The following is a 27,372-nucleotide window of genomic DNA, read 5'->3' on the forward strand; positions in this document are numbered from 1 at the left end:
CAGAAGGTGGCGCTGGTAACTAACAGAAATACAGTACAGCATGAGCTGTATTACTGGAAACCGATGCGGAAGGAACCCGGACTTTGTTGTGTGTGGGAAATGACTAAACAGACTCATGTCATTTTCCTGAAAAATTCCCCCTTCTACTCTGAAGGGACTGATGAGCCCAAAATGTTGATTCTGGCCTGAGTCAAGTAAGGTGTGAACCATATTTACAATCAGCTCCTCTCCTACAGTTATGTTTCACTCAGGCCATTTCTCCTGCTGTTCTTCCTCCATTCTAACCAATACCCACCTCTCTTACTACTCTGACCCCTTCCTGAGACGACTTCTGCTGCTCTGTCACACTTACAGGTCTCCAAGTGCCAGGACCTCTCTCCAGCTGCTCTGTCTTTACATTCGTCCAGGCCCCCCAAGATGGAGTTCTGCTCCACTCTGAGTTTCCTGACCCTCCTGTAAAAACAGTTGCTACTGAAATGAAAGCCCTCACAACTCTGCTTTTGGTTACTTGTTATTTCCACCCTGTACTGGGGTGGTCACCCCGCTCCAGCCCTGAAGGGGTTAAAGCAGCCTTGGAGAGGGTTGTGGGGGGGAAAAGCCAGGCTGGGGGGAAGCACCCACAGCTGAGGCCACAGCTGGCCCTATAAGAGGGCTAAGGCAGGCCAGAGGTTGGAAGACAATCTGTCTCTCTAGCTTTAGGGAGAGAAGGACCTGGCTGCCTGGGAAGCTGAGAAGGGTACCTAGGGTGGATCAGTGCTGGGGAAGGGCAGAGGGAGCTGGGGAGCTCCAGCCTAGCTAAGCCCCAGGCTGCAGGCCGAGTTAAGGCCCACAGAAAGGGTACTAGGGCTGCAGAGGCAGCTGTTCCAACCCCCCTTGCTGATGATGAGGGGTTTACAGACTGCCGTCTGCCCCAGTGAGCAGGGGCTAAATGGAGACTGGCAGTAGTCACTGAGGCAGAGTGGGGATAGGGGGTTGGGGGTTCCCTGGGGAGGGGAGACCCAGAGCGAGGGGGTACTGCGGTGGGCAGAACCCCCTGAGCAAAGGTCACGGGGGCAGCGGCAGGCAAGACATCAGCTGGCAGAGGGTGCATGGGAGCTGGAAAAGAGCTAATTCCATGGACAACCAGCAGGAGGCGCCACGCCGGTGAGCCAACACCCCGCCACGCACCCTCTTTTCATATGTCGCACAGATGTATAAGCCAGATATGTATTGTGGCAAGACTATTTTTGCTTGATTAGAAATAAAACAAATGGGCCCAATACTGCAAATCGTTACTTGCATAGGAATTGCCGTATTGGCTCCGATTGATAGTCCGACTAGACTTGTATTCCATCTCTATCAGTAACCAGTTTCAGATGCTTCAAAGGAAGAAGCAAGTAATTGTTATGGACAGTTACACAATAACCTTCCTATATGGGAAATTTCTTCCTAACTCCAGTCTGTTAGTGGTTAGTTTATGGCCTGAAAGAGGTTTTATATCCTTTAAAAACAAACAAACAAAAAAGTATTGTGTGTAAAATAACTGCGGATGTCCTCATTATACAAACAAATTTCCATTTTTTAACTCTACTGAGCTCTTGACTCCAGTGATACTATTATTAATCATGTTTATTACAGCAGAGTCTAAGGACCAGCCAAGAATGGAATCCCATTGTGTACAAACACAAAGTAATAGATAGTCCCTGCCCTGAAGAGTTCACAAACTAAATAGACAAGACAGACATGGGATAGGGGAAAGCAGTGCTTAATTTTTGCCAGGGCTGAGCCCGCTGGCACCTCTAGGCTTGGCAGCTCATAGCTCCAGCACCTCTGGGCTTGCCACATCAGTTATGAAAGTAAAAATATCGCTTGAGCCCTGGCACCTCTTTCATTACACATTAAGAACTGGGGGAAAGGATATAACTTGGAAGCAGTATGAACAATGTGATTGTGGGAAACATTGCGTTAATTAGATGAATATTGTTTTAGAGTGGGGGTGTTCAATTAGCAGGGATTAGCTAAATGGAAAGACAAGGAAAGAGAGGAGTGATGGGAACAGAGCAGATGAGAAGAGAGTCAGAAGGAGGCAATGAGGGGCAGCTCTTGAGTGAGGTTCCACCCCAGCATCCTAGGTGGAGGGGGAAGAGGTTGAATTAATCTTCATCCATCTACCCCATTTATGTCCAGGTCATTGACCAGTGAGGCCCTATTGACCCAAACCTCTCTTCTGGAGTCAGGGTCTGGAGAGACTAAGGGAGGAGTGTGGGAAGGGTTGGAGCAGACAGCCAATCAACACACGAGAGAATCTCTTGAGAGAGCTTGCAGCACTGAGTTCCACATGTTAATTAGGCCTTGTGTAAGAACGCATTGTCTTTTGTCAGTTACATAGTTGTTGCATTTCAATTTCACTTGAATGTTCTCTTGATCTTATGCTATGTGAGAGGGTACATGGGAGTGCCTGAATGAGATTCTCCACCATTTTTTATTTTGTATGTCTCAAATCATGTCCTTTCTTATTCTTCTCTCCAAAGCCGTCCCACTTTTTTCAGTCTCTCCTCATACAGAAGTATCTAATCATTTGTCATCTGTGTCTGAGCCCCCTCTCTTTCTGACATACCTACTTACAGGACTACTCATGTGAGAGAGTTTGCAGGATCTATGGTCATTGGAAGCCAGAGACCTGAAACTCTGACTAGAGTGAACAGGAACACAGACATAAACATGGCCAGCGGGCAACATCCATTTTAAATGTAATGGTGATTGTTTTAGGGGAGGTGAACCAGTAAGTACACTTGCTCCATAGTCCCCTTTATATCTTGTTTGTTTCAACTGCTATAAGGCAGACTTTTTCTGGATGCAGCTGAAACTATTCAAGAGCAGATCCAAGGGCTTGCATTCCAGGGAGATAGCAGCAGCTGATCCAGTGATGTCAGAACACCAGATAGCACTAAAAGATCTGGAATGATCAGCCAGTGCTTCATTTTGTTGGCACATATTTCATATTTACAATAGGACCCAGTGAATGATAGTGAGGAAATGTGAGAGGAAGAAATACAGGAGATACAAACAGCTAGTCAACATTTATGCAATTTATACTACTTATGAGGAAACATCGCTGTTATATTTGTTTGTGTTTCTACATAAATACATAAACGGCACTAAAAAAAGATGACTGATTCATTGTAGGGGAAGTAATTTACATGTGTGACAGAGTTCTTGGTTTTCCTCCTTGAGGAATGTTCTAATTCAAAGCAAAGCTGTTCACATCTGAAATAAATGGAAAAAAAATAAACAAGTTATATAATGGTGACTTTCCATCTATTTTTAATTTACAGTAGACAGTGATAAGGCACAAATCTTCTATCAGTATGAATTGTCCATTGAAGTCAACAGAGCTTGGATTTTATTATGAACAGTTTGCATAGCTGTAGCCCAGACTTAGTACATTCTAGGAGCAAACATCAAACCAGATTTAGTGGAACTGAGCACAGCTCAAAAAAATGCAAAGGACAATAAAATTGTTCCGATAAAGAGAAGTCAACATTTTATATAAGAGATCATTTGCTAGGATCTAATGAAGATGGGTTTTTTTGGGAGGAGGATATTTACATATAGTCACTGTGTGTTTGGAAGAGCCTTGAATCATGACTGTACAGTAACTCCTCACTTAAAGTTGTCCCGGTTAACGTTTCGTTGTTACATTGCTGATCAATTAGGGAACGTGCTCGTTTAAAGTTGTGCAATACTCCCTTCTAATGTTTGGCAGCCGCCTGCTTTGTCCACTGCTTGCAGGAAGAGGAGCCAGTTGCAGCTAGCTGGTGGGGGCTTGTAACCAGGGTGGACTGGCAGCCCCCCTATCAGCTCCCCGCTCCCCTAGTTCCCTGTGCTGCAGCAGGCTAGCAATCGGTAGTTCAGCTGTCCCTCCCCCCACTGCCATGTGCTGCTCCTGCCCTCTGCCTTGGAGCTGCTCTCGGAGCCTCCTGCTTGCTGTGCAGGGGAGGGGGAAGGGAGGGGCTAATGTCAGGGTGTCCCCTCCCCCCCACTCCTGCACCCCACGTACCCCTTCTCCATATAGAGCAGGGAGGGGACACAGAAGGAGAGAGACATAGAGAGCTTGGGGCAGCAGCTGCTGTCTCAACTTTCTGATCCCCTTAAAAAGACAATGCACTTAAGAGTGGGTCAGTTTACTTAAAGGGCCACACAAGGTGTGTGTCCGTCTCTGTCTGCTATGCTTTCTCCCCTCCCCTCCATTCCTGCTGCCTTGTAGAGTGTCAGAGGCTATATCAACAACAATGTGTTAACCCTTGAGGGCTCAGCCGAGGGCGGGAAATATGCCTCCCTCTTCCACCCTCTAACTTCACCACCTCAAACAAGCTTCACAGTCATCATAGCTGTGAATAGTATTAAATTGTTTGTTTAAAACTTATACTGTGTGTATAGCTATATAATATTTTTTTGTCTGGTGAAAAAAATTTCCCTGGAACCTAACCCCCCCCCCACCCATTTACATTAATTCTTATGGGGAAATTGGATTCGCTTAACATCGTTTCACTTAAAGTCGCATTTTTCAGGAACATAACTACAACGTTAAGTGAGGCGTTACTGTACTAAAATCTCAGAGGCAAATCCTCACCTGCTGTAAATTGTCCATTGAACTTGATGGAGCTATGACAAAAGCTTTGTCCCAAAAGTCCATGGAAATTAGGCTCATAAATCACATAGGCAGTTTTGAAAATTTTATCTTAAATGACTCATCCATATCCTAATAAACTGTGACATTGACTATTGCGGCTTGTTCTCTGGTCTTCTGGATGCTTACCATGTCTCTCCTCAGTCCATCCAAAACTCTGCCACCAAATCATCTTTCCCACTTGTCATTTTGATCATCCCCTAATTCATATCCATCCACCAGCTCTACTTTGCTCTACATATCAATTTCAAGGTCCTTACCCTTGTCTCCCTTTGCATTCCCCCAGTTTTTTCCATTCTGCCATTGAGATAAGCCTTGATTTCCCCCTTCTTTTCTTTCTCCCATTCCCAGCTTTTGTAGCTTCATTTGCCAAGCCTCCACTCCAACCTCACTTGGGTCCCTTCTAAGAACTTGCCTCTGCCATGTCACTTGCGAAAGCATAGCCAACTACCCGCATAACTGAAATTAATGGATACACCAAGGTGCTTCCATGTCTTACCAAGTTACTGCATAATCTAATTTTTGTACTCCTTTCCCTTCTTTCTTTCCCCTTTTTTGTCTGACTTTGGCTCTCACTAGTGTCCTATCTGGTTTTTTACATTGCAAGCTTTATGTAGCAGGGACAGGATCCTTTCTTTTTCTTTGAAATTCCTAGCACATATTTGGGTGCTCAGAAGGCATTGTAATTTCCACTTGAAGTTATAGCACACAGCCTGCTGCTGCCTTGGAAACTAGTGAACTGTTTGCTGGATCAAGAAATCAACCGTGACACACAAATACCCAAGTAACAATACAGAACCTCAGTACCTTCTACAAAAGAACTGTGAATTGTTGTAGCGAAAAACATAGAAGATGGAGAAGGACAAAGAAGAAGGGAAGATAGCCCTGGAGTGATGATCCTGCAGACTCTGTCAAATTCTGTAAAGTTAACAAAATAAGTCATTCTGAATACTGTCGCATCAAAGCTAGAGTTAAGGTTCATTGCACATAACTGGGGAGAGTGGTTCAGCTACTTTGGGGACTCATTAGCAGATATTTGTTCACTGTCTTTGCAAGGCTGCTGAGTCTTGCAGCAGCATTGAGAGGGGATATCAACAGATTACTAGATATTTGGAGAGGTGACATATCCTTTTCCTGTCCCCCTCCTCTAGAGCCCTTCAATAATCATGCACTTGGTTTATGCCGTGTAGTAGTAGCCATATTGGTCCCAGGATATTAAAGAGATAAGGTGGGTGAGGTAATATCTTTTATTGGACCAACTTTTGTAAGATGGTCCAATAAAAGATATTGCTCATCCGCCTTGTCTCTCTAATGCACTTGGTTTGACTAATGACACCCTAACCATCAGCCTGTCACACGGGCTTACAGCAGAACATAAGAACAGCCAGACTGGGCCAGACCAAAGGTCCATCTAGCCCAATATCCTGTCTTCCACCAGTGGCCAATGCCAGTTTCACCAGAGGGAATGAACAGAACAGGTAATCATCAAGTGATCCATCCCCTGTCACCAGTGGCGGATTAATTTGCCGTCCCTGGGCCCTCAAAAAATTGCCACACCCCCCCCGTGCCAGCTCACCTCCGCTCCCCCGCGGCAAGCCTGGGAAGGAGGGGGGAGAAGGGGAGTTGTGGCGCACTCGGGGGATGGCGGAGGTGGGGTGATGGTGAGCTGGGGCAGGGAGTGGTTCCCTGCTCCTCCTTGCCCCCGAAGAGTTACTCCCTGCGCCCGCTGGCCCCAGGTCACCTCCGCTATCCCCCGAGTGTGCCGCTACTCGCTTCTCCCTCCCTCCCTGCCAGTGCCTTTGCATGGCAAGCCTGGGTGGGAGGGGGGAGAAGGGGAGTTGTGCTCGGGGGATGGCAGCGGTGGAGTGGAGGTGAGCTGGGGCGGGGAGCGGTTCCCGGCTCCCCCCCTCCGGGTTACTCCCCGTGCCCGCGGGCCCCAGCTCATCTCTGCTCCGCCTCCTCCGAGTGCACTGCTACTCGCTTCTCCCTCCCTCCCAGTGCTTGCACACGGCAAGCTTGGGAGGGAGATGGAAGGAGGGAAGCATGGCGTGCCTGGGGGAGGAGGTGGGCCAGGGACAGGGCTGGCGCTTCCATTAGGCAACCCTAGGCGGTCGCCTAGGGTGCCAGGATTCGGGGGGTGACATTTTGTGTGCTCCTGGTTCCGCTCCAGTCGCGCCGCCGAAGAAGGACCTTTTGCCAACATGCCGCAGAAAACAGCAGCAGGCAATTGAGCAGCTCAATGACTGCCGCTGTCGTCTGCGGAATTTCGGTGGAGGGTCCTTCTTCAGCGGCGCGACGGGAGTGGAACCGGAAGCTCCCGCGCGCCCCATGGGGAGCGCACAAAATGCTGCCCCCCAAATTCTGCCTAGGGCACCAGAAACCCTGGCGCCGCTCCTGGCCGGGGATTTGGGGAAGGGGTGGAGTTGGGGAGGGGGCATGAGCAAATTTGCCGCCCCTGCAAATTTGCCACCCTAGGCCTAGGCCTTGTTGGCCTAGGCAATAATACGCCGCTGCCTGTCACCCATTCCCAGCTTCTGGCAAACAGATGCAAAGTCCATTTTATGACAAGATAAAACTGAATCCATTCTATACTAGATATGCAGGAGTGTCCATGATTTTGGGTGAGTTTGATACTGTTCTATTATACAGCCGAAATAGAAATTGTTGCAGTAAATATTTTTTCCTGACATTTGCTTTTTCTGCATTAACTGCAAAAATAACCAGATCTACAGCATGTTTGTTATGGGGTTCAGTTTGAGAATTTGATGAATATTTTGTGGCCAGATTTGGAATCAAGAATTTGGTAAGTGTTTTTGTAAATAAACCACCTGTAATGGGGGCCCTTACCCCTGAAGCATTTACTGGTAGCACAGTGCAGTGCTGCAATTATGTCTCTGCCTCAGTTTCCCACATTGGGCTTTCAAGAAGTCCAGTGAGGCTTATGTATATTGAACAGTGCCCCTTCAGGGGTCGGGTTTATTTAACCCAAGGGTGGAACATTTACACAAATAGGGCTCCACCCCAGCAACCTAGGTGAAGGGGGAAGAGGCTGAATTAATCTTCATCCATCTACCCCATTTATGTCCAGGTCATCGACCAGTGAGGCCCTATTGACCCAAACCTCTCTTCTGGAGTCAGGGTCGCTTGTCATCCAGTGGGGAAGGGTCTCTCCTCTTGAGTCAAGGTCCCCACAGAGGTCATACCATGGCAACCCTTCCTTGGAGCAACATGTAATTTCCTGGTGCTTCTGCTGCTGTCTGATGAAGTCTGTCCATTGGGACCAGTTTTTGCGGGGACTTGGCATTCATAGCTCCCCCCAACCTCTCCCACCTAGGAGCATTCTGCCTTGGTTTCCTTTCCCAGTGAGCTCCCTCACTAGCTCCCTCTGAGAAGCCCCCCACATGGGAGCGTTCTTTTTCTGCCTTCTGGACTGCTCCTCTTCTCAGAAGGTGTTCCTTAACTAATTAGCTGCTGGCCAGCAACTTAGGCAATCAGTTATCCCCAGATGGATTTGGCTTGGTTTGTTCTCTTTAGCAGAGCCTGTTGCAGGTAGGCTGAATGTCTGATTGCTCTCAGGGGCCAGCTTCTCTATGGCACCCCCTATGTATAGGTCTGAGTTAAATATATAATATTTGGATGATCTTCAAGATGGGACTGAAGGGGGACTTAAGTGATTCATAGTCTTTATGCTGGCCCTCTGCATACAGGTGAATATCCCTCTCCTCGAATAATTTGATTTTCTTAGCATATTTTTCAAATAAATTATCTGACCATTTTTTAGAAATCTATCCACCTCATTGCAACAACCTTTACAGCAAATAATTGCATCTTTGTGTTTTGAGGAATAGGAAAGAAACTATTTAACCTACCTTTGCAGATGAAGTTTCGAATTCACTATAATCAACTGTGGCGTAGTCTGGATAATAATCATCTGTGTAATTGTCTAAATGACAAAATGGTTTTGGATGAGTCTATTTGCATCTTGTACAAATATATTTAGAGTTATTAAAGGTGCCTCTCACATACCCAGAATATCTATGTTCTATTTAAAATCACACATCAGAACAGATGAACACCTCTCCCAGCCTACTTTGTGCTCTATGCATGTCAAACATTTTGAACGTTGGAAAACACAAGAAGCCCCCAAACAAAATTTTCTTTGTTAAGCTGGAGTTAAGGATCTGAGCACATACAGGAAGACAGAAGAGTATAGAGACAGTCTTGGTCTTAGATGCTGTGACATTTTCTATTAACACTTTCGAGTCACAAAGTTGATCAGAAAATTCAAAACTGATATTTTTTGATACATGTAAATACTGGTACTTAGCTGTTTGTTAGCTCTTTCAGGAACAATTTAAATATAAAGTTTAAATATTTTATTTTCCAAATCAAGGTACAATGTTCATGTTTAACTTGATGTCTGCACCAATATTTATATCCATAATTGCACAGGGTAATACTTCAGAACACTCAGGAAAATACCAACACGCCTTCCCGTAAGCATGATATGCATGTGTTGAATGGGGCTGGGTGGTGACTGCGCTTCATACAAGCTGCTGATTGCTCTCTGGGCAGTGTGTCCTCATAACCAAATTTCCTCATGTCCTTAATGTTTGGGTTGCTTTTTGGAGTACTTGAGCAATTGTAAGTGTGTTACACAACAGAGGGTTTTTCTCCTGGGATATTTTGAAACTTGCATGCAACCACAGCATTCCTGGGGTTGGGGTGTGAGTTAGGATGGGGACATAGAGAAAACAAAGTAAAATAATTAATTCATTCAAGGGTATATGTTTTAATAGCCAAACTTTAATGTTTCCCATCAGAGGGACACCATCTGCACCTGTGGCACATGTGGTACACATTTTCACATTCAGAAGGTACATTTCTGTGTAAGTAGGCTCTGAATGAGCTCTCCCCTGACATCTAGTGGTGAACTAGGGAAAAGATCAGACACACCTCTGCTGAGAGAGGATCAGGAGAAAGACCCACATTGCCAAAGTGATCAATTTTGGCTATTTTGGGTTAAAATTCACTTTAGTATTGAATACATGAATAATGAAATGTTGTTATCCTTATTGTATGAGTAAAGGGCAGCAGGTCTGTACTTAGCATGCCCTGATTGAGGGGGTCAGCCTACATTTAACTTCATTCAGTAAGAAGGGCGCAGTGATGCAAAATCCAAGTAAGAGTTAGAGGGCATGAGGCTGGGTGTTCTTACCTGGTGGTGTGGGCCTGTTTAAAGAGTCCTAGAAGCCTGGTTTGATTCCCCCCCACCCCCCACTGTGTTAAGAGCCAACTAGATTCATTTTTCCTGAGTGACCACTAGAGCTGAACTCATTGTTAATTGATCTGAGGGGGATGAACCTTCTCCCTGGTATGGAGACAGCATTGTGCAGAAGAGGCAATCAGCAGAGAGGTTCCCCACTACCCAGTGAAATCACTAAAGAGCTGAAATCACTGAGAACTGGGCTAAGTGGTGGAATCTCAGAACAGCATTGCAGCGAGAGTCAGAGGTGATCACTGTGGCAGGAAACAGCAGCAGAGACAAACAGTGGCAGAGACTGCAAAGACACTGATGAACAGAGGAGCCAGAAGAGAGGCTGCAACCTGATGCACCCTAGATAGATGTGTGCCAGGCTCTCTCTCTTGCCACAGGAGGGACAGGGGTTGTGGGAGTTTGTGAACCATGCCAGGTATGTGCCTGTGCTTATGGCTCTTTGGAGGAGCCTCCAATTAATATTTCTGGTGGGCTGTGGAACCAGAGTGGAGTACAGTCTGACCCACCTGGGTTCCTCACCCTCCTCAGGTGACTGCAGGTCCCACCACTCAGCGTCAGGGCAGGACACAAGAGTGAGGGAGTGGATGGTCTGAAGCATGAGCATGTACAGAGGTTCTCTGGGTGCAGTTTGGAGGCAGACTGGCTGGATATCATGCCGCCGGCTCTTGTGATGTATCAGGGCATCTGGAGAGGCTCCTGGAGGTGACTGGGGGAGGGGAGGGAGGAGAGGGGACAGTGGTGTAGTTGTAAAATAAGAAATGCATAAACTAACTTAAACTAAACTCCACATTCCCCAGATGAGAAGTGGGTAAATTCCATTTACCCTTGACTGCACTGTGGGTCAGAGAGGACTACATAGAGAGGGAAGAGAACTCATTGAGGAAGGAGACCCAGGAGAGAAGGGCGAGGGTGAGTTCCCTCTCTCTGGGAAGGGCCTGGTGAAGGCAGGCTGCAGAGAACTACAGAGGGTAGGTTAGGCTTCTGTGGGAGACCCAGGGGTGGCTCTAGGCATTTCGCTGCCCCAAGCACGGCAGGCAGGGTGCGTTCGGCGGCTTGCCTGTGGGAGGTCCGCTGGTCTCGCGGCTTCTGGACCTCCCGCAGTGCCTGGACCGCCCGCAGCTGCGGGACCAGCGGACCTCCCGCAGGCAAGCCGCCGAAGGCACCCTGCCTGCCGCCCCTGCGGCGCTGGCAGAGAGCCCCCTGCGGCTTGCCGCCCCAAGCATGCGCTTGGCGTGCTGGGACCTGGAGCTGCCCCTGGGGAGACCTGGTGATAGGGCCTGTAAGAAGTAGGCTGGTCTCTACGAGAAGTTGCCAGAGTCCCTGGTGAAGGGAGGGGAGGCAAAGCAGTGGGCAAACCTGCTAGGAAGTCTGCAGGGAAAAGCCCTGGGAGATAGAGCTCTGCCAAAGGAGCAGAGCAGAAATTCGGCAGTCCCTGGAAGAAGTAGCATAGTCCAAGAAGGGCAGAAGGACCTTTTGTTAGGATGTAGGTGTGGATTCTTTCATTGTACTTTTGTTACCCCAGAAGGAGACAGAACTGGAAAGAGGTTGGAGGGCTAGACCATAGAAGACATATCCACAAACAGGCCATCGCAGGGACCAAGAAGTGATCACTAGGGGTCGCTAGAGGCTAAGACGACTGTAACACCATGACCTATTGCTAGGGCTTCAACGGCAGTGAATGTAGCCATAGGCGCCGACTCCGTGGGGGCTTGGGCTGGAGCAGCCCCAGGGAAAAATTGGTGGGTGCTCTGCACCCACTGGCAGCCAAGCTCCCCGCCCCACCTCACCTCCACCTCCTCCCCTGAGTGCGCCGCATCCCCGCTTCTCCGCCTACTTCCCAGTGCGTGCTGCCGCAAAACAGCTGTTTTGGGGCATAACAAGCTCCAGGAGGCGGGAGGAGCGGGAACGCAGTGCGCTCAGGGGAAGAGGCAGGGCTGCGGTGGGGATTTGGGGAAGGGGTTGGAATAGGGGCAGGGAGGGACGGAATTGGGGTGAGGACTTTGGGGAAGGGGCAGGAGGAGCTGGGGCAGGGGTGGAGTTGGGGCAGGGCCAGGGGGAGAGGGGAGGTTGAGCACCCACCGATGCAGAAGTCGGCGCCTATGAACGTAGCCACTTACACTCCCTTTCAGTCATACTGTAAAATCTGTACCTGTTCTTTGAACAGCACGGAAGCTGTGAACAATACAGGTCAAAAGAAATTTGAAAACAGCGAAAAACTTATTTTTTTTTTCCTAAAAGAGATGCAAAAAAAAGCGTAAATTCAGGGTAGATCATTTTGACACGCTTATGATCTGTTTACATATTTTATACAACTTGATCAAAGTGCAGTATGTTCTCTCACCAAAGAAATAAAATGTGTGGTTCCAAGTGGAAAAATTGAGATATGATTCCAATCCTTCTCCAGCAGCATTTCCTGGTGGGACGAGGGAAAAGCTATACATTAGTGCAGAAAGCAATACAAACCTGTCTTCATACATCCTGAGAACTGAGATTCTCAGAGGGTCAGACTGTGAACGCCTCACTCCCACTGGTGAACAGCTACTCACATGAATATTGACATTGATTTATTGGGATTTCTTGTGCTGGTAATTGCTCCCTAGCGGGAGTAAGGAGGTCACAGAATGGCCCATAATTAGCTTTGAGAACCTTGGATGAAAGGCATCATATTACAAAATGATTTAGAATTGTATGGGAGAACTCATTTGCCTCTAAGGGTGTGTATTTGGAGTTGTTGATCTATGCTGGGCAATGATCACATATGCAATGCTGAAGTGTTTTGTACTCTTCTATGGGTCAGTGTAGCGGGGTGGTCACCTGCTCCTGGCCTGAAAGGGGTTAAAAGCCAGCCCTTAGGCTGGGCTGATTGGGAGGCAGCCTCAGCTGTGGCCATGCCCCAACCAGACTCAGCTGGCCCTATAAAAGACAGGGAAGCTAAGGGTAGACACACAGTTTCCTCTAGCTGTAGCAGGAGATAGGCCTTGCTCTAGGGAGCTAGAGAAAGTGGAGCAGGGCTGGGGGAAGGCCAAGGGTGTTCTGGCCTGGAAACCCCCCCCCCCCCCCCCGCCCCGGCAGTGGCCTAGTAGAAGGCCAAACTGGTACTGGGGTTGCTGGGGACAGCCCAAGGCTAGGCAGAGGCAGCAGGTCCAAACCCAACCTTGCCTGTGATGAGTGGTTTATACTGCAGTCTGCCCCAGGGAATGGGGGCTAGTTGGTGACTGGCAGTACCCTACGACTGAGGTGGGGCAGGGGTTCCCTGGCGAGGGGAGACCCTGAGAGTGAGGGGTTACTGCCAGGGGGCAGCACCCCAGATAACAGGGCACCGGAATCCAGGGAGGGATGTAGGGCCTAGCGGCAGTGGGACACAGGACTGCAGAGGGTGCTCCAAGGCTGAAAACGAGCTAATACCCAAGATACCAGCAGGAGGCACCGCAGGGGTGAGTCCCACATTGCTACAGTCGGTATGTTTAACGTGGATATCAGTTTCTCTGATATGTCTATGAATTTTAAAAAATTCTCACATTACCTTAGTATCTAGACACCATGACCTGGATTTTGAATAATATTACTGCTTTCTCTTAAAGATCGAGCCCTCTCCACTTCCTTTATCTCCAGCTTCTTAAAATGAGATTATGCTTCTGATTGGAATAAGCTTTCTCAATGCCTAGCCTTACAGAAATTGTACAGTTTTAAAGACTCAAGAAAGGGGGAAATGGCTAAATATCAGTTAGTTAACTTTTTCGAAAGTCCGAGTTTAAACTCCTTTTCAGGCGGTAATATTGCAAGACAGTTGGATTTTGGGGGAAAGGTCCATTTGTGCAAACAGTTGCTGCCATGCATAGGCATGCTCCCATGTAGAGATCCCAACCTGGCCTTTTAATGATCAGAGTTGGGGTGTAGTTCAGGGTCTTGGGTCAATATTTTTTCTCTTCACCCGCAATGGTTGCTCATTGTTCTGTGAGGGAGTTATCTATTTACCTACCAGATTGATTTCTGCATGTTTGTAAAGACCTTTGGCATGAGAATTATTGGTGTTTAGCCATGCCTCTTGTATCTGTCATGATAGTCCTGCTATTTCATTTCATTGGGGTTTAGGTCTAGTGTTCTGTTACTCATTAGGCAAATGCACATGCTGTCAAGATAGGAAATAGAAGAACATAACTTTGAGTTTGATGCCAATATTGACTCTACCTTTATCACACTATTTGGGATAAGATTATTAACTGCTTACATATTTATTACGTGATTCTGATGAGAGGCGGACTGGCATCCCATATTTTGACACCCTCACAATTTAGAGGGGTTTGAAATCCGTGCTTGAATTTTTTCAATCAGAGTCTATATAGCAGGCTGTCCTAGAAGCCCAAATCTAAATAAACCCAGTCTATAAAGATGTTTGAAAATTGGACCCAAACTCAGATCAAGAGCTCTCTGTGTTTCCAAAGCACTCGGAACTTGGGAGGAAACTTGGAATCCCCAGAACTGAACCTGCATCTGAACAGTGTCGCTGGCACCCATGTCCAATTCAGATGTAAATAAAACCCTAATAATTGTTCAGTCTCTAAAAATGTGCTGTCCTTTTTTTGCTTTTATAGTATAAACTTTAACCTCTGCCCCTAGTTACAAATTCTTCCATGTCTTAAACTTGCTTTAGCAGCCTCTCTTCAAAAGCATTGTTCCAATCCAATCAATTCCTTTAAAAATATTGTATTGGAACTATGGATATCACCTAGTATTGTTTGCGCTGCATTTAAATTAAGCGTGTTTTGTTATTTATTAATTGGCTCTTTGAAGGGTAAGGAAATGAGAAAAGAACTTGTAATTTCATCTGGAAATCCCCAGCAAGTGATGATCTGACATCAGTGCTTAAACTGCTCATTTGGCATTTTCTCCAGCAGAGTCAAAAGTAAGTAAATTTAAAAACAGGAAGTTGAAAGTATGCAATTTAAAACAATTGTATAACTAAAAGAAAAATGCAAATTACATTTAAGACCTTTTACTTTTTTGTGTGTATCAAATACAATTAAAAACATGCCAAAAGCGACTGAATTATATAGGTGAAGCAAGTTAGTTTAATATTTTGTGTTGCAGGAAAAAAACCACTGAAAATAAGGTGTTTCTATAGCATATATCCAGAAGGATCATAAAATGCCTAATGGAGTTCACCAACAGACTTTTATACAAACCTATTAATAGTTGTGCCCATCATTGAAAAGCAAACACCTCCAGGGTGAAATGTGGCAGGTGTATAACAGCACTGCCATCAAACAGATTAGGAAGAAAATGCTTTTCCTATTAGAAACTGCTAAAGGAATTTAGGAAGACATAATGCAATTATCTAAGGTGGAGTTTGGCCAAAAACTCTGGGTTAACAACAACCCTACTCTTACAAAAAGGTTTCACAAGATCTTTAGTGAATCAAGTTTACAGGACATTGGCTTTGCGTCTAATTTGAAAGATGGCAGGCCCTGCAGCGCAGTGCCATCTATCGCCAACATAGGGCTTTGGTGCTGTGCTGATCTAAAATAGGAACTGATGCCTACTGACTTTCTGAAACTGCTTCTGACACTTTAGCTCGAAGGCTTCCATCAAGAATTGCACCAGCCAGCCTGACCCTGCTTAAAATGAACAATCATTAAGGGATCCTAGCGCATGACAGTTTGACGGCTGCAGTAGATTTTTCCACTTTCTAAATTTCCTTTCAGTTTTGAAAGGCTTTGTTCCATTTCACATTCAGGTAATAGAGGAGAATAGTGCCTCCCAAACAGCATCTATTGTGCTTCATCCTTCAGAAGCAAACCATTAGCTGGGAAGTCTTCCCCGCCTCCTGTGTGTCGGAGCACCCTTCTGAAGACACTGCATGTGTCTTTTGGGGCACCTAGTAAGACCACATGCATCGCGCCTGTGCTAACCCTACTCTGGTTTTAAGATTCAAATTGCCCCCCTTGCTTTTAAAATACTCTGTAAAAATCATTCCAGTCTCTCTTACATACCTTGTTGCCCCCTGTTGTCGTCTTTGCTCATCTAACAATGGTCTCCTTATTGCCTCTCCTCACGGTAGTGCAAGAGCCTTCTTCTCCGGATCATAAGGCTTTCTGCGTCTCTTTCTCAGCCACATCTTGCTTCAGATACCCACTGAAAACCTCTCATCTGCCTTTCCTGTGCCTCTTCATGTCTCTGCTATTATTTAACTATATTATATGCAGCTATTCTGTAAAGTATTTTAGGATACAATTTTACATGGAAAGGATGGTATAATATAAAACTGTACCCTGTAAACTTACATCCATTGCACTTAGGTGGTTTTTGATCCCTGTCTTTCACTTCTTTATTCACCTTTCCCTCTCTTCTTTATTTGTTATGCTAATCACAAAATAAGAGTCCAAACAATTGATTACTAACTGCTGAAGAAGCAACATTCCTTTATAAGCAGCTGGTAGGTACGATTTCTTGATCAGTACAGTTAACAGCATCACTTAATTAACGGCAATCCACAGAAAAGTTAAAGTGAAATATTTACCCAGTAAAGTCTGGAAAACCAAGGTTGCTGTTAGTAAAAGGGCCATTCTGTCACAGCTGGTTCACTCCACTGACTGCTTCTTAGCCTTGTCCTATTTTGGAATTTTTTGAGGAACCAATGCAGTTGTTTGGTGTATAACAGGAAATGACACTGCTCTAAGGGTTGGAACACGTGACCCCCCTCATGAGAAAAGGCAGGACAGTTTTGCCCAAATTTTTTTTCCTTCAGAAGATTGCCTACATATGCCATACTCTGTATTGCAAACTGAGCTGCAGCTCTTCCTGTTAAAAGGTGTTAACTCCAAATGGAAACAGAGGGGAAAATCCAGTGAATGGTGCTGGGAAGTACACTGCTGGAAGCCTTTAATTTAGGAAGAAGGTTTCCTAATGAAGACAGGCATTGATTACCAACTTCCTGACCTTTAACAACAATGCCAACTTTGTTTGCCAAGAGACAAATTGTTAGAGGTCAGGAAGTCAGCTAGCAAAAATGAAGAAGTTATGAAAAGAACAATTTCTTTAAACAAGAAAGATGTGAAAAGTCGTCTTTAGGAAAAGTGTTTCTTTCCTGTGTGGTTGCCTTCTCTCAAATGTTTGGAAAGTAACTGAAGAAAATATCCCTTCTACAACTCTGGGAACCACTTAATCATCATAAGACAGTCAGTGTCACTAGGTAACTTACAGTTTAGTAAGCAGTCCTACAACAGATTCTCCAATGTTTACATTTCTTGATCTTCACTAGTGACCTTGGCTTTTCCCATCAAATACATTTTTAAGCACACCCTGTAGAAACAAGTATGAATGCAGTCCCTGCCGCAAAGAGTATAAATGTACTGCCATGTAACAAATCAGAGGCACAAACGGATAAAAAGTGGGGGGGATGGAAGGAAAGAGAAGACACCGGGAGGTTGGGGATGAGTTCATGAGATTGCCAAAGTCTGTCAGGTGTCTCCAGGGCTGTGTTCCAACTTTCAGGTTTTGTTTTTGGTTTCTCATGTTCCCTGTCCTCATTTCTCATAGATGAAAAATGGAAATGAATTCTGAGGAGTGGTCTGAACAAGGCAAAGGAGATATGAGAAACAGCTGTGCAGAGGTCATTCCATGCATAAGGAGCTGCAGGGAATAAGGCTCTGAGATGTGCATAAGAGAAAACAAAATGGGTATTGAGGCTGGTGGGTGTCAGTATTTCCTCTAATTTTGTTATGTGCACCAATATGGAGGTGATGTGTGCCATGGCAGGTCCGTGCTGGGGGAGAGGCATCTCTCCCTGCCATAGCCCTGAGCCCCTGCACGTGGCTTAATAGGCAGCTGCGCAGCCATGCAGTTTAGAGGGAACTTAGGTGGGTGTGTGGGTGTAGAATGAGGAATGCAAAAAGAAATGGTCAGAGATGTCAGAAGGGTGCTGCATGATGGTTTTTTCCCCCCTCCTTTTGCTGTTGCCACCAGGTAAGCACTGGGGCTAGAGAAGCTAGACTTTTAAACTAATTAATTACCATATGCATAGAACCGTGCGCAATCCAGATGGATCCCAAAGCATTCTACAAACTTCATCTCAGACACACAGTTCACACAGGGATAATTTATCCACCATTATGGTAGAACGACAGCGGTTTAACAGTCTGCCACAACATGAAACTTCTGTTTAAGGAGAGGATGTGAATATTCACTAAACCAAAAATAAACTTAAAAAAAAATCAGAAACGAAAAAACCCTACCTCTAGCAGTTAGGGAACAAGCAGGATGATAGACTAAAGGACCTAGGTCTTCTCCATCTCTGATCCCTGCAATTCCTTTTCAGAATCTGCCCTGGATTTTCTCCATCAATGGCTTTCACTGTAGATTTTATTTTGTGAGTGTTTCTTGAGCTACGTGCCAGAGAGGGAAACAGTAAAGAGACCCTCTGTCAGGAACTGACTGTACTAGGCTTCATTATGTAATGAGGAAGTTGCATGTTTTGTCTCAGTATTTCAGCTAGAGCAGAAAACACCTGCTGAGTGGAGAAATAGTCTCTTCCAGGAATAGAAGCAAGCCAAAACATTCACTCAATCCAAGAATTAAGTTTTTATATCATTTTCATCCCAGTCAGACAAATTCATTAGGCCTGATGCTAAGTTACTCTAAGGCCAGGTCTACGCTAAAGGGTAGGTTGACCCAACTATGTTGCTCAGAGATGTGAAAAATATACACCGAGCGATGTAGTTAAGCCGAGCTGACTCTCGGTGTAGACAGTGCTAAGCAGAGGGAAGAGCTCTTCCGTCGACCTAGCTACTGCCTCTTATGGCGATGGATTAACTACAGCAAGGGGAGAACCCTTCCCATCACTGTAGTGAGTGTCTACATGGCTATTTATATCACTTTGGCCTTAAAGTTGGAGACAGCACACCCTGGCAATTCCTACTCCACCAGTGGCTTCCCTGGCTGGTGTGGAGCTGTTGTAATGGTTCTGCACTGATACAGCTCCCAGACCCTGGCATAGGGAGCAGATCAGGGGTGTGCCTAGAGCATACTACATTATAGGTATTCTCTCCTACCCAGGGCCCATAGGAGGCCATGGGAACCAAGTATAAGTTAGAGCAGTCCTCAGGCTGCTCTAACCCCTACAAGGGGTTGGACAGTTGCTTGCATAGCCCCAGAGTACAGTGGCCACTTTTGCCTCCCCACCATGCCTACTCCAAATGCAGAAACAGAGTAATTTAAAATCAGGTCCACTCTCTTTATTTGTAATTTTCCATAAAATCATAGTGTTCTTGAAGGTTTGGTTTTTTTTCTTTACTCAGTCTTTAACGTCGTTTCACAGTTCAAGCTGGAGAAAATGACTCAGAACAGCAGGTAAAACGAATCTCTTACACAAATGGACCAACCAAAATGTTTTCACTCTCCACCTTCCAGGTATCCCTGGCATATCTTAATGTGAGCCAATGGTCCAGTACTTAAAAAATGCATCAGGAATCTTAGTTTATATCTTCATCGCTGTTGCCTTGACTGACTGGGGGACCTTGGGGAAAATCACCAACTCTCATTGCCTCATTTTACCTATTAGTGAAATGGAAATACTAATACCTTAATTCACCGGGTCTTTATTGATATTAAAGATTAAAACCTCAAAAGACCTTTAAGATTTCCAATTCAAAGGTGCTAGAAGTGCCAATTCATCCAGATGGGTGAGCCACATGGGAAAAGATGTTTAAACATTCTATCCTTCTAATATTTTATTCATCATTATCACTTTACCTGGTGTGTTTATGCTTCATACCCACTGTTACACTGTATGGAATCTGGGGAACACTTTAGGATATTATGAATATTGTAAAATCACAATGAGTTATGCCAGATATGTTGTGTAAGATATCTGTGAAAATGTTATAATTTGCCAAATATGATGATCCTGTTTATATGTTCATATCACCTTTGTATTGGGTATGTCTGTATTACAAAACTTGTTCTATGCTTCTTAGGGCTAGTCTACACTTACCAGCCGGGTCGACGCGGTGAGTTCGACTTCTCGGAGTTCGAACTATCGCGTCTAATCTGGACGCGATAGTTCGAACTCCGGAAGCGCCGCGGTCGACTCCGGTACTCCACCACTGCAAAAGGCGGTGGCGGAGTCGACCTTGGAGCCGCGGACTTCGATTCCGCGGCGTCTGGACGGGTGAGTAGTTCGAACTAGGGTACTTCGAATTCAGCTACGCTATTCACGTAGCTGAACTTGCGTACCCTAGTTCGACCCCCGCCCTTAGTGTAGACCTGCCCTTAGTGACACCCCCAGACAGCTTGGTATCAGCACTCCTAGCCTGCTTGATGTCCCATTTAAGGACCATCAGCTATACAATTGACCCACTGAGAGAAGGCAAGGTTATGTGCCTTATGACTCAGCAAGGCATGCACGGACATGCTTATGGACAGAAAAGGCTTCTAAACCATCTGCTGGGCAACTTGTGTTTGAAACAAAGGAAGCACAAGCCGCAAGGCAAAAAACTGTAAAAAGCAGCTGTATCTTCACCATTTTGTCTTTGTTCCTGCTTCGTACCTCTGGAGGAACTTTGCTACAAACTGAAGCACTGAAAGGACTGAATGCCCCATCCAAGCTGTGGATGTCGTCCAGAGGGACTTTCAAGCCAGCAAACTCACCAGTACTGCTAGGAACCTGATATATGGACTTTGAAGTCTTTGTATGTATATGACTGTTCTTGTTCTTTTTTCTTTATAATAAACCTGTAGTTTTAGCCACTAAAGGATTGGCTGGCAGCGTGGTATTTTGGGAAAGATCCAAACCTATGCTGAGCTGGTGGTGTGGTTTGACCCTTTGGGGTCAGAAGAACATTTTGTATATGTGAGCAGGGTTTAAAATAACTTCTCACTGTACAGGACCTAGATGCTGATTGGGAGCCAGAGACTGGAATGCAATGAAGGGGGCTGGCTGATTTTCTTTTTGCTTGATAACCAGTGTGGGGGATCAGAGGCACAGTTTGTGACTGGTTGGGGAGTTTAACTTCAGCGTTACCCACCAGTCTTGGAAGTATCTACTCTCCCTTTTGCAGCCTGGGCATTTCCAGTAAGGGCTGCCCCAGGCATCACACCCACTACTCTTACTACAGCATGTCCTGTTAGTATTTCATGGTTTTACAAGTTACTCCGATGCCAAGAACAAGCAGGGCTTCATTTTGTGAACCTCTCTAGGACCCGTCTTGCCTGAATTATAAAGCACAACCCGGTGAAACCACAAAGATTTTGTTCACGAGACTCAAATGCCATTTTTAAAGTATATGGAAACTTTATGTGAAGTCTGATGCACTCAACCACATGTTGTTCTTATTACACAGTTTCAATGGAGAGACCATGGTATGGGCATCAAAGACTTGTTGAGGACCCTTTGGCTTATTAGATAAGAAGCTATCACTGCTCTTGGGAACAAAGGAGGTAGGCAGAGCAGCTAAAGAACCATGATTAGTGTGGGCTTGATTTGCCAGTGGTGGTAGGTTTAATTTTAGGCTGAGGATGTGAGGAGATGGCTGTGTAGATGTTGTTGAGCACCCTTTGCTTTAGGAAGCTGAACGTCATATCCCAGCTTTAACAGAGGAAAATAAAACCTTAAAGGGAAATTAAAGATTGGATGGATGAGTAAATGAGATTATTCTAAATTAACAATGAATCAAGCCCAAGTGGATTACATTACAACATTCCTGAGGAAGCAGCTGAGGAAAGACATTGTTTGGTGATTTAGATAATAGGGGACAAAAGGTGGGCTTTGTTAGTTACACAGTATAACGTTATGTGTAGGAAGGAAGCCTGAAGAATTTTCCCCCATCTGAACTATCTTTCTCTGTTTCTGAAACTAGACTTCCGCTTCTCCTTAGTTTGCATCTCTCAAAACTGTTTGTTCGTTCTTTCCTAAGGGTGAGGCAGATCATTAAAATGCAGTTTGATGGTCTTTCCAGAGGCGTCTTTAAAAAAAAAACAAAAAAAAACAAGATCCTGTATGTGTTGCATCATTCTGAGGGAAATCTTGGTACTTTCCATAAGAATAGGGGTTTACCACAGTGTCTGATCAAAGTGTTTTTTGCTTTCATTTACTCTTTTGTAACAAGTACTTGCTTGGATGCTGTGTCCTCCACCCCAGATGAGGCTGTATTTCAGTGGTGCTACGTGTGCAAATCTGCAAGGAATGATTAGATTCTTTGGGATGCAAGGTGCTATTTTTTTTATTAATTATAAAAATAACTTTCAAACTCAGGAATGTCATTTTTCTGTCACCTCACCTATACATGTATGGCTGCCATTGTCATTTTCAAACTAGGACTACAATATGCTGTTTACCTTAGGCCCACAATTTCAAGAGCTTTGTTCAGAAAAATTTGAAAAAGCTGCATTTTTTTTCCCACCAGCTCTCCCTGTGCGTCACTGCTGACAGCTTCCTGTCCCAATGCCACTTTGGAGCCCACTAGTGAATGGATACTGCAGCTTCCTTACTGCGCACATAACTCAACCTCTCCTTCATATGGGCCTGAGCAGGTGGCCGGACTAGTGTCACTTCCAGACCTGTTTGGAAGAGTTGGAGGATAGGTTGCTCTCTGGCCATAGGAGGGGTGTGCTGCTCTTCCCAGTGGCTGTGATTTTTTTCTTCTGTCTGTAATGCTGAGCATCCTTCTGTCTATTCTCACTTAGGAAGCAATTACCACAATGTTCTGATACAGCCAGAATGAGAGGATTCATGGCCAAATCACCAAGACAGGTTTGATGCTATTTGTCACATCCATGTCCAGGAGAGTATTTAAAAACTGCACCTTCAGACCACTTCTCTCACTCCCTCCACCTCCCCCCACACCCTCATTTGTCCCATTCAGTTATCCAGCATTGCCACACTCTTGTGTGGGGGTGAAGGGGTGTGGATCCTCCTTTGTAACAATGTGCTTACAGGGCACCTAAACATATTACAGATTTTCTCCCCCCACGGGCAGCAGGGGTGGGGGGTGAATATTGGGCTGTCCAATGAGTTGCAGAGTTTGCTGGAACCAGCCACCCCAAGTAGTTTGTTTTTGCTAGTGTTCTCTATTTTTTTTTTGTCCTGTTTTAGCAAAAATTGCTGACCTTAACTTTCAGGCAATAACTAGGTCAAAGGCGCAGTCTGGGTTTCCCCTAGAGAAGCTGAGGCAAATAAATTGCTGTTTACCAAAGAAGGAAATGTTACCTGGGCAAAAGAAAATCACTAGCTGGTCTATAGGATTAGACCCTGCCGTTCCACAAAACAAACTTTGCCCCACATCAACAGTTCTAGGGAACACGCAGAAATTCTGGCATAAATGGAAGCCAGAATTTTTCTTACACTGTTCCTGCAGTAAATTGTGGATAGTGAAGCACAGGGGTGAAAGTAACTTACAGGACTTACCGGTACTGCTGGAGTCCTGAGGGAGGCGTGGCCTCATCCGGAAGAGGTGTGGCCTCAAGATTTAAAGGCCGTGGAGCACCGGCTATGGCTGGGAGCCCCAGGCCCTTTAAATCAACCAAGGGCTCCCAGCTGAAGAGGTGGCTGGGAGCCCCCCAGGGCTCAGGGGCAAATTAAAGGGCCCGGGGCTCTAGATGCCGGGGGGAACCCCGAGCTTTGCGGGGCTGGGGCAGGGATTTAAAGGGCCCAGAGCTCCTGCCGTTGAGGGGAGCTCTGAGCCCTTTAAATCCTGGCCCCAGCCTGCCGCCAGAGCCGTGGCCGGGATTCAAAGGGCTCTGGGCTGCCCGCAGCCGCAGGGAGCCCCAAGCCTTTAAATCTTGGCCCCAGCCCGGCCACCAGAGCCGCGGTCGGTATTTAAAGGGCTCTGGGCTGCCTGCAGCCACGGGGAGCTCTGAGCCCTTTAAATCCTGGCCCCAGCCCGGCAGCGGAGCCACAGCTGGGATTCAAAGGGCTGTGGGCTGCCCGCAGTCATGGGCAGCCCAGAGCCCTTTCAATCCTTGTCGTGGAAGCCAGTGGGGTCCAGCACGGCGTACTGGCTCTTGCTGGTACGCCATACCAGACTGGACTGGCTTACTTTCACCTCTGAAGCACCTACTGTGCAAGTACAGAGACCTTTCGTTAGTCCACCAGCTATATTCAACTGCCTGTTGCATAGAGGCGAGTATCCTTGTAGTGATATGTATAGCTTATGAATTCTGATTGGTGTTACAAAGTTATTGTGGAATTGTTTATCAGGGACTGTCTGTATGAGGAATTCACAATTTACTGACGGGATGTAGCATGTCTCTGCCAGACCAGGGACAATAGATGAAGAAGTGGGTATTCACTTCTTGCATCCAAAGAAGTGGGTATTCACCCATGAAAGCTCATGCTGCAAAACGTCTGTTAGTCTATAAGGTGCCACAGGATTCTTTGCTGCTTTTACAGAACCAGACTAACACGGCTACCCCTCTGATAATAGATGATTGTTATCCTGAACAGGTGACCATTAAGGGTTATCTTTGGACAATGGGTTGGCTGAAGTTGGGAGAGCCAGTTCCTCCAACATCTCTGCAGGGTGAGGGAATGGAAAGCTCCGACCAGCAGAATAAAGAAGCTTGGGACAGGAGCATGGTTTTATAGCAGGGGTGGCTGTTAAATGCAAGACTAGCCAAGATTAGAGGAAAGCTAGCTGATCTAGAGAGGGGAAGAGGGTCCAAGTTTCTGAAGAGAAGCCATGAGCTGCAGGAGAAGGATCCTGGACACCCCAGAGGATTCTGCCCAAGCCCAAAGAACTCTTCAGAGGGGTGAGGAAACAGGCAGGGAAATGTCTAGAGCTGTGTCTCTACTTTGCTAAGTAAAGAGCAATTGTGTTTAGAATCCTGTGCAAAGTCTGTGTCTGTTTGCTTTCATTGTTGCATCCCCTGAAATAAGTCCAGAATACCCACAAGGTGGAATTCTGGGAAGAGGGGTGCGTTGGTCCCGGGGGCAGGCAGACTGACTGCCGGGTCTCAGCTATCAGAAGAGGGGGCTAGACAGACTGTCTGTGCTCCCGGTGTGTGCCTGGACTTGGTTCAGACTCAGGAGACTTAAAGAGCACACGTGGCCCATTGAGATGGGTCCCAAACACAACAGCCTGGTCAGCGTCCAGCCGATGGGAACTCTACCAGGCTGCGGGTAAGTGACCGTTGTCACTTGTCTGAAGCAGATAAAGGATAACAAAAGACCAGCTTGGCCTGTAATATAAAGTTCTTGATAAAATTAAGAAAAAGCTGGAGACAGACTAGTGTAAACATGATAGGCCTGAGTCTCATTTACACCAAGGCTCCTTTATACTATTATACATTTACATCCCCTTAAGGCCTCTTTATGCTGCTAGCAGGGAGCAAAGGGACCTTAGTGTAAATGAGAAGCAAACTCGAAGGGGACACAGTAAGGTTACTGGTAAGGTTACATGTTGACATAACAATGAGCAGAAATGGGAGGAAATATTTATAATCAAACTCACCAGAAATGTGTTTTCATTGACTAATTTTGATGGGATGAGGTTGACAGACTCCTCGGGATGATGCTTCTCTGGGCGTCACTAAAACAGCCAGCTGGATAGCTACCTACTTTGTTTTCCACTGCCCTTACCATCTGCTCAGGCCCTGGAATCCATTATCACACCTTTGGGCCTTCATTATGCTGATCCCAAAAGTTGTCCTGATCAGACAGTCAGAGAGTGGGAACCAGATGATACCACCCTGTGAGTGACAATCACCACCTCCATTTGCTTTGACTAATTCCTGAACACCTGGGATGGGAACCTGAATTTCCTGCTGCTATTCCCTCCTTGGTGCGCACTGGTGATTATACTGCTAAATTATAAACTGAAATTCAAAAAAGTCTGAGGTGATAGCTGCCTTTCTACATTCTGAAAAGGCCTATCACTTGCTATGGAGGGGAAGCTTATTGTACAAAGTAGGTGCAGTAGGGATGACAGAAATAAGGTAGGGGTGGATTAGAGAATTTTTGACTAAAAGGAGTGTGCAGGTCAGAGTTGGGAAAGTTGTGTTTAAAAACATACAATTTAAAAAATGGTGTACCACAGGGAAGTGTTTTCAGGCCAATATTATTAAATATGATAAATGATCTCCCAAAATAAAGAAATGTGAGGTAGGTGTCACTTTGTTTGCAGATGATTGTGCTCTGTGTGTGAGGAGCCGAAATATTGAGGTGGCAGAAAAGAGAATCAGCAAAGCATGAGAGATTTGATACTAAGTTACTTTGGAAAGACCATATAAACAATGTTAAAGATAAATGTACAGGAAGGATTAACCTGCTTAAAAGTCTTGTTGAGACTAATTGGGAGGCAGATACGAAAGCAGAGCTGATAGTATACAGAGCCTTAATCAGACCAATTATTGACTATGGCTGCTAAGCTTTTGGGTCAGCATCAAAATCAGAACTTAATTAGATTTAATATAAGCCCAGGCACTACGAATTGTGCGCAGTGCATTTATTACGACACCTATATGCTCACTACAGATAGCTTCTAGTAAAATGCCAGTTACACGATGAATAAAACTACGGGGATTTACTTTCTGAGGTAAAGTTAATAGGAACCACAGTGATGAAAACACCAAACAAATATATGAGGATTGTTGAGAATTTGATAGGCAAACTATCTCACATGATGTGAGAACTCCACGTGCCGTTTGAGTAAGTGTGGACGCAGGAGTTGAAAGGCAAGGAAAAACTGAACAAAGCCATAACTTTTAGACATGGGAAAATTAGTTACGGATGGCAAGTTGCATGACCAAACATGGATTTACAGGTACTTTATAAACTTAAGGGTATAAAAAGACAGTAGATATTAAAAATGAAGTGTACCAATATATAGATGAAAAGTGGCGTTGGTTTTGTCAAATGTATACAGATGGGTTGAAAAAAGAAAAAAACAGAGTAAGGATGGCATATTGTATACCAAAATTGGGAATTAGTACCTCATTATTTGACTGTCATGACAGTCAGAGTATCTCATTATGTAGCTGTCATGACAGCCAAACTAGTAGCAACAATGTTAGTGTTAAACTGAATCTGAGATGTAGGCCCAGCAGCAGCGGTCATTTTTAAAAATTCAATTTCTGGTCTTAATGGAGATTTAAAAAAAAAAAGGGGTATCTCAGTAGGTAGAAGTGATTTAATCAATGAAATTCTATTTCTAATAACAGAATTAGTGGAGATGGTGATACATGTAGCATTAGCTTGGATCCCAGTGCATATTGGGATAACGGGATACAAAATGGTAGCCAAAGTGGTGAAAAATGCTGTAAGAAATGGAAGGATTGACATAGTAGTAATAATCTTGACTAAACAGGAATTCAAAAGCCTAATACAGACAAATTTAAAAGAGGAATGGCAAAAAAAATTGAATTAATGGTGAAAAAAGGAAGTTGGTGGTTTTTTGGTTTTTTTTTTTAACTTGTGCCCTAGAGTTAAGGATTA

The 27,372-nt window shown here is 45.4% G+C and overlaps 1 long non-coding RNA gene across 1 annotated transcript; it reads right to left on the reverse strand.

Annotated features, from left to right (window-relative positions):
* Window positions 1-1,804: 1,804 nt before the first annotated feature.
* On the reverse strand, window positions 1,805-18,363 carry LOC120389968. The gene is made up of 6 exons (XR_005591000.1): window positions 18,179-18,363; window positions 16,465-16,555; window positions 12,289-12,360; window positions 8,539-8,612; window positions 5,477-5,587; window positions 1,805-3,246 (listed from the first exon to the last, which is right to left on the reverse strand). It is a non-coding gene; the product is annotated as an uncharacterized LOC120389968 (long non-coding RNA).
* Window positions 18,364-27,372: the final 9,009 nt, after the last annotated feature.

The sequence above is a fragment of the Mauremys reevesii genome, linkage group 24, assembly GCF_016161935.1.
Source record: "Mauremys reevesii isolate NIE-2019 linkage group 24, ASM1616193v1, whole genome shotgun sequence".
In the NCBI taxonomy this organism is placed as follows: domain Eukaryota; kingdom Metazoa; phylum Chordata; order Testudines; family Geoemydidae; genus Mauremys; species Mauremys reevesii.